Here is a 13,162-nt window from a genome sequence, read left to right as displayed (position 1 = left end):
TTTCTGTTTGCTACTACTGCTGCTGCGGTGCGATTAATACACATCAAACCTGTGTGTGTGCAGATACATATATATATGTATATATAGAACTGCTACGCCGTATAGGATTCGCTTGAAGTAACATACATATATACATATATATATATATATATGAGAGCTACATTATGTGCAGGTGGTTTGCAGCGGGCAGCGAGTGGTTTGCTGCACACACGAGCATCAGCCACCTCTGCTGCTGGCTGCAGCTGCCATGGGCTGCTGCACTTTCTCGTTTGTACATTTGGAACAGCAGTCGGTCAAACAAAACGTACGAAGAAGAGACCCCCATATATGTGCGTTCAGAGCTGTGGAAAGAAGGCCACCCTTCATCAGCAGAAGCAGTAGTAGCTCAGTACCAGGTTGCACCAGCAGCAGCAGTACCTGACTAGCAGCTGCAAGGCTACCACGGGAAAGTATGGCACGTCAAGAGTAGAGAGAGAGACGAAGAATGCTTGTTGAAGCACTAATACTTCAGCGACAGTAAGACGTCGCTGCTGCGTCTTTTTGCCAGTAGCAGCAAGAGCAGCAGTAGTAATAGTAATATACCGGAGAACGAACCATAGTTTCACAGAAACCAACCACGGTTGCACAACATGAGCCGCACAGCGTAATTTCGTGTAATTGTCTTATCTGAAAGGCCGCTAGCCACTTACACGAGGGAGGAAAAGAGAGAAAAGCTGACACTGCAGGGTCTGCTTGGAGAGTGTGCTGCTTCTGTTCCGGCTAGCAGAACATGGACTAATTTCACGGGAGAGGCTGCTGATCGTTAGTGACGTGTATGATACCGCGGTCCCGTGATGCTGGCTCGCACTGTTGTCACTGCGGTAGAGATGTGCACTTGTTTGAGTCTGCTGTTGTCGCTCTGGTTGCTGCTGTTGTTGCTGCTGCTGTTGTTGGTGCTGCTGCTTCTTCTCGTGTTCTTACGGGACCCTCTGAACAAAGACATATACAAGTTTTCAGGGTAAAAGAAGAAAAGCTGCCACTGGTAGTGCCGTCCCCAGGGAGAGTCATTATCCGTACTTCTCTGTAGTCTTCCTCTACATATATAGATTGCTGTTGCCACCCCTTAGGCAACCTCGTAAGACTGGGGCCTTCTATTATGTATTGTAGCCAGGGTACTCAAAACCGCCCTCTGTGTTCGTGTTGCGCTGCCGCTGCTGTTGCTGTGGCCAGTGCTGCTGCTGCTGTTGCTCTTGGTGATGCTCCTGCTGAGGATCCTGCTGCTGTTGCCGCTGCTGTAGGTGCTGTGCTGGTGCTGCAGTTTATGCTGCAGAACTACTGAGTGCTGCTGCGTTGGCTGCTTGTAGCGTGTCGTCCTATTTATGTGCGAGTGCGATGGCACCGCCGAGACAGAGACAGAGAGGCAATTTAGACAGAGAAGACATGTGTCCCCATAGCCATTCCCCAGTTTGTACAGAACGAACTTTTTCACTAGAACTACATGTTTGAATTTTTACTTCTTGCTAGTTTCGGAGCCGACGTTTCAAGACATGAGCAGTGGCTTCTTCTGAAGCAGCTCTGCAGTGGACGTGTGCTGCTGACATGGATAGTGATGATGCTGCTGCTGCTGCGGATGGAGTGCTACTGCTGCTGCTCTTGCTGCTCTTGTTGTTTTACTGCTTCGTGAGGTGGAGGGGTCGTCATTTGATATGTCGGCTGATGCTGCTGATAGCGCAGCAGAAACTTTGGTGCTGCTACCAGGGAAGCCGCTGGCACCAGCAAACACCGAGCAATTAGATGGCAGCAGGCCTTACGGTACTCACTTCAGCAAGTCATCAATATAGCACAACTTCAGAGAAGCAGAAAAAGGGCGAAGTCAGCGCTTCTGACGTATTTTGGAGAGAAACGCCTCTATTTGCAGGTGCATAGTAAGCAGGACACACGCTCTTTTCGATTGGATGCCACACACACAGCAGACGCATGAAAGAGAAACATGTATATACGAATGGAACGGTGAAAAAAGCTCTACAGCATCTATACAGCAGCAACTGCAGCGCATTCATAGCAGCACAGGAGTATTCGGAATATATTATTAATGGCGCTAGCTGCTGCCGAGAGAACGGGTTGCAACCTACACACCAGGAAGTAGACTCTTCCAACATATCAACACCAGCAGTATACCTCCGGAAAACAACACTGGGAAGTAATTATGAAGAGGAAGTCGATTTTGTTCACCAGCAGTGCTATTCACTTACCACTATACTGCGTAAAGATGGAGCCGCAGCTGACGCGCACTGGGGATGTCTTGATCAAAAGCGGTGCGCTGTCGCCACTGTCTTGATGCTGGTGCTATTGTGTTGTTGCGCCTCCACTACTTGTGCTAGTGCTATGCCATTACTATGTATTTACATAGTACTTTTACCTCCGTGTTAGTGAAAATACTCCTGCTAATATCACATTTGCATTTATTCACTATCACGGCCTCGCTCATACGCCTAATTTGGCTCACGTGCTCTACGGACATACGCGTGTACGCGTGTGTGTGTAGGTGTTCGTGTGTGTCGCTCTATTACTCACCTGCTGCAGTCGACACGACCGGTCGCTGCAGCGAAGAGTCTGCTGTGGTGCAACGGCGTGCTGCCTGCCACGGGGCGCGCGGTCCCCCAGCGACCGTGGTGTGGCCACCACCACCACCTCCACTACCGACACTACTTTCAGAAGAAAATGGAGATACTTCTACCATAGTATTATACGCACAGACTACACAGTACGCATTATGTACTTGTCCAATACATATTTGCGGCAACTATCGAATATACTGTGCCCTACTACATATACTACTATAGGCAGCCTCTACACTGTACTAGTGTGCTCATACGCTTTGTGCGGCTCACTCCATATGGATATTCGGCCACTGCAGTGTATAGTTTGCTACTGTAGTACACGTGGTCTTTCACTGTTCCATCCTGTGTAGAATGCTACTCCAATATATATGATCGTTCTCTACAAAGTATCATATACTAAGCTGCGGTATGTATTGTGTTACATACTCTCCTACAGTTTTTGCTGCTCCCTCTGCCCCTATTAGGTGTTATGACATACAATATGTGGCGGCCCTCAGCACCAATCTCTCCAATCCGCAGTACTGCCAAGTGTGATCCATAGTGTCAACAGCAATTGTTCTACTCAGATGCACACATACGCACAGTCAGCGGCACTCGCTGCGGATTATGTGCTCAAACTACATGCAGCTCTCAGCAACACCATTGCCACTGCACGCTACTACTAATGATGCTTTCCTCCGGGGAGCACTACCAAGGGCACTTTTCTCGCGAGAGCACTATGATTGCTTTTCCAGCGCACTACATTCATCCTACAATATGCAGCCTTCAAGAACACTCACTGCGAATTCAGGCTACTAACAGTGGTGCTCCTACAATATACGGCTTTAGGGAACAATATGCATCCTACAATATGCAGCCTTCAAGAACACTCACTGCGAATTCAGACTACTAACTGTGGTGCTCCTACAATATACGGCTTTAGGGAACACCTTCTGCTATTTCAGGATACTAATAGTGGTGCGTCTACAATATGCAGCCTTCAGTAACACTATCTGCAACTTCCCTAACAATAGTGCTCCTTCAGCTGAAGGTTCACAGGTGTTCGTGCTCCTGCTGCTCCTCTTTCTTCCAATATTTACTTTCTTCGGGTCGTCACTCGCTCTTGCATATATATATCTACAGTTATCCTTGGGTAGGATATTTGGAATAAACACACACATAATGTGTATATGTACCTCTATATGGCCACAGGCATTCAAGTCGTGGCGCTGCCGCTGCTATTACTGACTCTGGCTGGGTCTTAGATTCCTATATACATACGCATATATATACATGTACATACCTGTACCGATGGCTCTTCGATGTTTGTTGCTGCTGATAGTGGTGCTCTCTGCTTGTAGTTCTCTGAAAAGGGCAAGCAACACACTACTACTAAAGGCTTACCGGCGGTATACTCTCAAGCAGATCACTACTACTTCGCATATCTCTTGAGGCTGCGTAACAGAGGTCGCTTTCCACATACGCGCTGTTGTGTTTACTGCGGCCCATGTCTGCTCCAACCTACTCTGCAGACGCCGGCGCTGACTCCGCAGTGAGCGTGTGTATGTGTAAGAGATCCCGTTCATGTACACACGCGTTGGCTCTTTGCCCTTGCTTTTGTTGAGAGCTTTCACTGGATTCTGCCATCAGTATCACCCCTGAGCTTGCGCTGACGCGAAACTGCTGTGCTTTTTACTCCACTTTGCTGCTCCTGCTGCCACAATGTGAAGCTGCTGCTGCTGAAGTGGCGTGTTCGTACAATACACCGATCCCTTACTGGTCAGAAGAGGGGCGCTCGCTTATACGTGAGCGCATGTAGACTTCTATTGCTGCTATTGTCCACACGCAATAACGCTGGTTTGGAAAGAGAGCTGCTATTGCTGCTGCTATAGTTAGTGCCGTTGTGTATTTACGTGTGTGTGTGTGTGTGTGCGAGCGCTGTTTATTCCTATAAGCCTGTCTGTAGTGGTTGCATCTGTGTAGTGCCATTCTACTAAAGTCCGTATATTGCAACCCGCCGCGGAAAGACTGCTTCATCCAACAAATACATTACCAGGCAATAATTTTCACTTCTCTACCGACACTGCAGGTGCAGGGATGTGCAGATGCGTAATATAGCGATGTTCACGCGAGAGCATTTCAAACAGCACTTTGATAATGCTCGAGAGGTTTTCAGCTTTTCTTCTCGCCGACACTATCACTTTGGAAGCTGCTCTGATGAAGCGACTGCTGCTGTCGTTTTCGGTGTGGTAAGTTTGGCTGTAGCTCAAATGATGGGCAGATCCTTCCCAGTAATCACTGGGAGAATGCCGTCTTTTGCTGTCATAGTTGCTACCGATACCACCCAATACCGTTGATAAGTGGCCGCATTCTGTTGTCTTCGTGGCTTCTGCCACGCTTGCGACTGGCAGTGGTGCTGTTGCAAGTGATGCGGCAGCCGCTGTTATTCAACGCTCCCAGTGGTGTGTCTGTTTTCATTTCGACTGTCACTGTTGCTGCTGCCGCCGCCGCAGCTGCCCATGTTATCTTTGAACTATAGTAGTAGTTGTTGTGGTTGTTGCTGCGAGTGGCCCGCTATTGCTTTGTGTACCACTTATTCTCAGGCTGGCAGAGAACAGGGGGGGAAACATCCGACGCGCTGTTGCTGTTTTCAGTGCTCCTGCAAATTGTGTAGAGGGACACTATTGAGACCAGCCCTGGAGTGGCCAAGACAAGTGTGCGAGAAAAGCTCTCTCTGCCGCTGACAATGTTCTGGCAGCTAACCAGATGATGCTCCTGCTACCACGTGAGGAGGGCGCCGTGTATCAATCCTGCACGAGAAGCAAGAGTAGCGCCTGAATATGTACAGCGCCAACAGGATAATTCTACACAATGCCAGTATGTGGGTGCCGATTATTGATGAGCGAGCAACGCAGCAGTATCAAGTCCAGCGACAGCCGATATGACAACAGTGAAGCCGAAGGAGTGCGGGATCTACAACGTTAGGGGGCTATTCGGAAATCTGTTTCAAAGTTCGTAACAGGCTAGTGACTTCCAAGATGGATGACACACGATACCAAACAAAGGCAGCACAACAACCCTACTTGACAATAACCTTAAGTGCCAATGAAGGAAGGCGTACCTTTCATGGTGTAACGGCCACGAAATCTTAAAATGCACACATTAAATCAGTGCGGAAACCGGATTCTTGCAATTATCTATATAAACGATAGTAAACAGAGAGCGACACACATATACACGCACACACCTATACTCATAATATCCAGTGGTTTGCCAGTAGCACTACTAAGTGTACAAGTTATAACAGAATAATAATATATGAGTGATGCCAGGGCGATTGCCCGCTCTTGCTGCTGCTACTGCCCTCATTTGTCATATATTTGCTCATTTGCTCGTTATCTGAAAAGCAGGAGCTGAGTGCGTTGTTGCGTTTACGTATAACATCTCAACTTGTGCTGCTGCAGCAGGTGCTTTTCATGGTCTGCCGCTCCATTTGCTACTCACTGTCGGTCTCAGCAGCTGGACACGTCACGTCATGCAAGTCCGACCGAGGCTTGTAGAGTATAGTCTAACCACCATAATACAACAACATCGACCGTGTTATGCCAGTGACACCTGAATGTATCCTGCAGCATACGCAACTACTTGTTGACGCCAGTGTAGGCGCCTCCCGTGTTGCTGGGTCGGCTGCGGCTCCTGCGTATGTCTCTCGCCCGACTCCCTCACTGCCCCTGCTGGTAATTCAGTTAGGCTGTGCTGGCTTACGGCTCTGTCGCTGTGTCCACGTTGGTGACCAGGGGATGCTGCTTCTGCTCCTGTTGCTACTGAAGTATTTTGTGGTATATACTGGGCCAGGGGATGCTGCTTCTGCTCCTGTTGCTAAGTATTTTGTGGTATATACTGGCCCCGTTGTATTGACACGTTGCTGCTACGCTGCTCTCGGCTGATGCTGTCCTCACCTCATTTTGTTGCTACTGTATCTCCTTCCCATCAGAGGCATCACCTGTTGTCTGCCCATGGACAGCGGGGCCATGGCTGGTCGTAATGCAGATGAGACTGTCTCCGTTCGTAAGGGCTTTGTTCGGCTATGCACCTTAGCTGCTGCTTGTCGATGGGTGCAGATTCACACTCCATCTCCTGTCACAACTGACTGCTGACCTCACAGATTTATTCTAGCGCTGTAGCTCGTCGGCCGCTCCTAGTGGTGCTGCTTGTTTTTGCAGTGCTCCTGCTTCGTAGGATCCTCTGTACGCTGCTATTTCTCTAGTGGCACTGTTGCGTACACACCGGACCACTTCCACACTTCTGATTGAACGGCCACTGCGTGTTCCTGCATATGTAACTCAGCAAACCACCACGTATTGATACGAGGCGCTTGCCTGTGCTTGTATACGTTCTTCTGTAGAGAGACGTAAACGAAAGGTAAAACGTGACCCAGCCGTGCTTGAACGAATATACACCTAGGTGGACGTAAGCGGACCCGAGACACAAGAAGAACAACAGAAATCTCAATCAGGGGTGCTCCAACATCTGCCAGAGGAGATGGTCAAACTGCTTGCACAGATATGTGGAAGACTTGTTCTATACGTCCTTCTCTGCTTCTACTTTCATGAGAGAAGCAGGTGCTAGCTTCGAAGATGTGCACGAGCCACATGTGTCCAGGTCTCCTGTAAAGACCCAGCAGAATCGCAGGCCTTGGTTGCCGGCCATACACGAGCAACAGCACTGCAGTGTGCCCAAGTCCGTGGGCCGCAAGCACAGCAACCAACGGAAAAAGCAGTGATCGTCTTACCGCTGGCGCAGCCGCAGGTACGCAGGGACACAGTACGGCAACTCCCTTTGGAGCTGAGTTGACAGGGTACCCTAGTGTCCTATACGTGGCTGTCCAGCGGGAGCGAAGGTAGCGCGGCAGGACGACTACGCTATGTACATCAGTAGATAACGAAAAGTGGACCAGACAACGGCAACAGTGGGCGCCTACAAAGAGCAGTTATGCTAGACACGCGACCCAGTGACACTTTGAATAATCCTATCGTGAGAGTTCCTGAGTTTCTCTCATGCAGCGAAAGCTCCGTAACCGTGTAACAAGAGGACGACTGTGCGGCCCACAGACTTCTGCTCAACGGGCTACCGATACATGTTACACCAGCTTTCCTTACCACCACGCACGAACGTCCCGCGTTCGAGAAAAAGCGCGCGTTGAATATCGATTCACATGATATTTGCTTTTGGGGCTCTTTGCACGGATGCATTCTGCAGCGAAGCTGAGCTGCGCCGAGTAGCTTCTGGAAGGGAAACTCCTCGACCCATGAGCGTCTCGGTTGTAGGCGCCGACCTGACTTCAATATGGCTAGTTCTACAGTAGCAGTCCGCGAACACATCACTGCTACCTTGTCGCTTGTGTCCGGTGATAGTCACACTTCTACACAGGACTTTTTGTAGTATATGTTAATACGACATCATTAGAAACGAACATACGGACTATTCACAGGATCCGACACTGCAGTGAGCACAATAACGCTGTAGGTCCTCCTCGTCATGCGTCTTTATCATTGGTGTGGGCCGGTACCCTACCTCTCTGACCTTTCTCGCCCTCGGGGGGATGCAGTCACTTCTGTCACTGTGAGGCATCTCTCGGCGGCCGCTCCGAGTCCGTCGCTGACGACGTCGTGCACATTGTGTGCTGGGGCTTTGCTAATTGTCGACATTGGGACACGTTATCTACTGTACTTGCTGCCCCTCCTTTTCTTATCTTCCCTTGGGTTGCCACGCAAGTGCAGAATGCAGCGCTTTGAGAGCACAGGGGATGTGCTGCTATGTTCCTGGTAAGATTTTGCCGGTTTCTGGCTTCAGTGGCCGCAGCTGCAAACGCTGCGCTTTGCAAGCTGCCGTAATGCTGGCGGCTGGCCTCCTACGACTTTTGTGTTGCCCCGCCGTCTCCTGATACGTTCCACCATCCGTATGGAACATCTCACTGTCAGCTCAGCCCTATAGCCCTACTATAGCCCTACTACAGAGCAATTGCGGTGCCTGCAGGCTTTGAGTTGTTGCACAAATCTCGGGCGTCGACTTCCAAGAAGAGCTACCAGACCTTACTCTGGTCTGGCTGCCTAGTGTATTCATTCAGCCTCCAGCAAATACCTGGGTTTTTTCAGATCGATCGACTGAGGAGAGGCGCACGCACACGATTTACACATAGGCACAACTGCGCTGTCCCGGCAGAGATCCTTTGGACCTCCTACGATGTCTATGTTGTGTATAGAAAGATACATACGATGCATATAGACCGCCTCCTTTTCCAAATTTGGTGACAAACTGTCTGCGGGCGCACGGTGTCGACGCAGGCACCTGTGCTTTTAAGTGAGGCCACTCATTCATTCCCGAAAACTCTGCTTCTGAGAGTACCCACCTGCAGCCTGTAATGAATCACTATTTGAGCCATTCTTACAAGAAATCCACGCACACAGGTCTAAATACCACATAACGGCACACAGGTCTTCCACAAGTACCGCTCCTCTGCAACTCGTCAGCGACGCAGTCTCCGTGTGACCGATGTGCTGAGAAGAGGACCGGCCTGCTTACAAGTCGCAGTCAACAGCAGCAGTGATTAGCAACACAAACGACGTCTGACACCAGCGCGTCCAACGAGATGGGTTGCACAGTGCAGCAACCAGCCGCGGCTGAGCCCACCTCAGGAGAGTCAGGATACGGTGTGTCCCACCAACCGCCCGTACAGAGTAAAGAAAACGAGCTTACCTGCCTTTATAGGGGGGACCCATCTTCGCCCACACCTGGCTTAGGGTGAGCCTCATCTGTGTCTGTATGACTGCAGTAGACGAACACGAGCGGTAAAGAGACACAGAACTCGGGAAGCCGTGTGACCAGTGGCGTTTCCTCCCGCTTCATTTAAGATGTTACGACTGCCCCGCGCGCTCCGCGTAGTACACCTTCTTGGGAGTCCCGCACAACATTCACAGAGTAACGGCACTTCAACTACTGGCATACTGATATTGCCGTCTAAGAAAGGTAGGGGCAGAGGCAACATGGCTTGTGATAACAGTGCCTCGATACGTAAAGTCATCGTCGCTACATGGCTATCAGTATGTGTACATACATACGTAATGTAGGGTGTGTCAGGGACCTGTATTTACAGTGGTAACAGAGTACGACAGCATACAGGTTTATGGGTACTGCACTCAGATTGCTAGTACCAGGACAGCGTAAAGTATATATAATCTGAATCTCGGGTGTTAGCAGTATATAGCCTGCGGGAGTACCGTGACTACACCTAGATGGCTAGTATTGTCAACAGCACGTACGATCAGTACGTCTGTATTCTTAGTATTCACTTGATGGTCTTTCTTAGACAGTATGGTGCCTCATCGATACGGCTGCAACCTTAACGGATTGAGTGCGTAAAGGAACTGTGCTAATAGTGCTCTTTGTGGCATGGAAAGAAGCTCCAGCATCTGTACAGAGGGAACCTGCGCACAGAAGCTTCATGTGTTGTGGCTGCCGCATCGACAGCGACATTGCCTTCCAAGGGTGCTGCTGCTCCACCATTGCCCTAGGGAACCACTCCGGGCGCGATCTACAGAGTGAGTAAGGCTAGTAACGACCATGCAACTAAAGAGATACAGTTCCCTGGGTCGTGTGTATCACTAGACAAGAGTAGGTCACAACGATGAACCATAAATTGAACGGAATACCTGCAGCCCATTGTATCAATTTCTGCTCTCAAATCGTATGTCCTAAGTATCGGTTTCATTTGCGGGCAAGAATGTGGACTTTATAAATTAAACTGCGACATGGTTTAAAGCGGCCGCTAGGGGGTATCCCCAATAGGATTTTGACGGGGAAGACACCACTGCAGCTGCAGGCTCTCCGCGCGTTCGCAGCGCATGGGAATGGCGCAACCATACTGGAGGGATGTACCACTCAACCTCTTCCGATAAATTACAATGTGGAGGCGGCTCGCTGATCAATGGTACTAGAGCCGGGACCCGACAGAGGGCTTCCTGATCAATAATATTCTTACAGTGGGGACCCGACAGAGGGCTCGCTAATGTAAACCACTGAGCGCAGACCCGAGAAGCAGCTCTGTCAATGGTAGTTACATCACCGTCGGAATCCGACGAAGGGCACCATGACTAAAATCATTTTTGGACTCGCGACCCGTAGAGGGCTGGCTAATCAATATTGCCAGAGGCGGGTCCCAACCGAAAATTAAAAATAGTCTTATCACAGTCCCGTCCCAACGGAGGCTCGCTAACTAGAAATTAGTACACAGGAATCCACAGAAAAGAACCCGATTTATGTGTCGGGACCCGAGCGAGAGCTCGCTGCACAGTAGATCGAAATCGGTACCGGAGAGAGGGCTCCTGGGCCGATCTACCACAGTCGTCACCCAACAGATGGTTCACTAAATATATTATCAGACTCAGGACCCGGCAGATGGCTCTATGATAATTTATAATATCAGACCTGTCCACAGAAAACTCGTTGACCTGACAGAAACAGGGCAATAACAGTAGCAACAGCAGCACCAATACGATACGACAGGAAACTATTAGCGCGACTGCGGACGTACGACTACGCTAGGGGAACTCTCGACACTTGTCGGCGGCATACGATACTATCACAGCGCCAAGCTCGTTGCACTAGCGTTGATGTACAGTGTTAGAGCGGCAGCGTCAAAACGTCAACATGAGGGCGTCGATGTTTCTAGGGTGTCACCACTGGAGCGTCAGTCTAAGACTGGCTACAGGTTGAGCAGCAACATCACATAGCATACGTAGTAACTAAAACGGCGTTATCTATTATACACAGTCATCGGCCATAACTGACGCAGTAACGTGTGACGACGCAGCGGCCCGGTAACGAAGACCCGGAAATAATACCACGCGGGGTAGCCCACACGCACCAGCCAGCAATACTACACCGCACGAAGAGGGAGCGAGGGGGGGGAAGGCCTCTATACATGAAATGGGGGAACGGGAGCTTCATCAAAACAGCAGCACGCTGCTACGCTGCTACTCCGCGCCTTTCCTGCATATTCTGTATATACGTGAAGCAATATGATCATAGTGAGAGCATACATTGGATCGTAGTAGCGTTAGTAGGTACCCTACGGCAAAACGCAGCAGCAGTACACAAGGGGGTCGCCACCAAGGCGGGTGGTCTGTGCATACATTTAGGGGGGAAATAAAATGCGCTCTTCCGTTTCCTCGTTTTCTCAATGTAGTTTGCAGAGAAGTCTTTAGTGGCAATCTAGTGTTCATAGCGGCAGACATATACAGTGTATCAGTGTTCTCTATTCCCAAGGGCAGGGTCCTACTGCAGCACCAGCGCCGTCAGACTTCTCCGGGCGGTTCTCTCTTGGCGCACCGCCCCCCTGGCTACTACTACTACTACGTCACACTACCAGCGTGCCCTTTGTAGTTCTCGTACTACATATAGGGACGCGTCGTGCTGTCATTTTTTCAGGCTATTTTGTGCAGTTTTCATAGCATTCTTCAGCCTCCACTTATCCTGCTGCATCTCTGATATAGCACAACGCGTGACTTCTGTGCCGCTACTACTCTTGCTGCTACCGTATGCTTCGATTGCTTTCCGGATTCAACTGCTTCCCCACTTCTTCCCTTACCCCCGCCGCCCAGGTGCCAACAGCAGCAACAGCAGTGGCTGCACTGGCACTCGAAAAGGAGAAAGGGTAGTCACTACTATATTAGCGGCGAGATACTTACAGTAGCTGAAGTGCAGAACATCAGCTCAGTTCGACTGCTGCTGTGAATCGCACTGCTGCACTCACGTAGGAGCACGACTAGTCGTAATAGTGGTAGTAGCATCGACAATCACAGGAAAGCAATAGCAAGAGCAGCAACGACGACACCAGCACGACGTGAAGCAGCAGCAACAACATAGACTCCTCTGTGCAACGAACACCCAATGAGAATGAAGGCGATCCTACGGCACTTCATTCTCGCGACGACACTAGTAATACTCGTCATTGAAGAATTGAGAGCACTAATAAGACCAACAAATGGGGAGTCGCATTCAAAGGGAATATCCTTTCCCAGCAAGTGTGCTTATGTGTAGAGAGAGCGAGCACCAGTAGTGTAACGTGCGGGCCGTGGGTAGTAAAGCAGGAGTAGCGGCGGGTGACTACACACACTTGGACGACAACAGAAAAAGGGTTCAGAAGGCATCCCGACTGTCTGTCTGAGTTGAAGAAAAGAAGCAAGAGCAAATACTGGTTGGGCAGTTTTTTCTTTGAAAAAAAGTAAGCTTAGTTCAGCAGTGCTACCGCCGACTGCTGTGACAATGTGCGTGGTGGACACGAGAACACAAATGAGCCCTGGACGCCAATCGCAGCGCACGTGTTGATGCGTTGTCTCGCTCTGCACTTGCCGAGCCACTTGCCGAGCCGTCCGTTCGTGTGAGAGTTTCCATCTACACACACAGTTGCTGCTGCAGCACGGCAAGGGGTTTCTCGTTTACCTTTCGCGTATAATGAGATACCCGCATCTGCGCTAGGTTCTTGAGAGAGCAACGGCTTCTAGTGCCAGCAGTGGCACAGCAGT

Source organism: Ochotona princeps, unplaced genomic scaffold (assembly GCF_030435755.1).
Source record: "Ochotona princeps isolate mOchPri1 unplaced genomic scaffold, mOchPri1.hap1 HAP1_SCAFFOLD_4428, whole genome shotgun sequence".
Lineage (NCBI taxonomy): Eukaryota > Metazoa > Chordata > Mammalia > Lagomorpha > Ochotonidae > Ochotona > Ochotona princeps.
The sequence above is the reverse complement of the archived record's forward strand: the minus strand, read 5'-3'. Positions refer to the sequence as shown.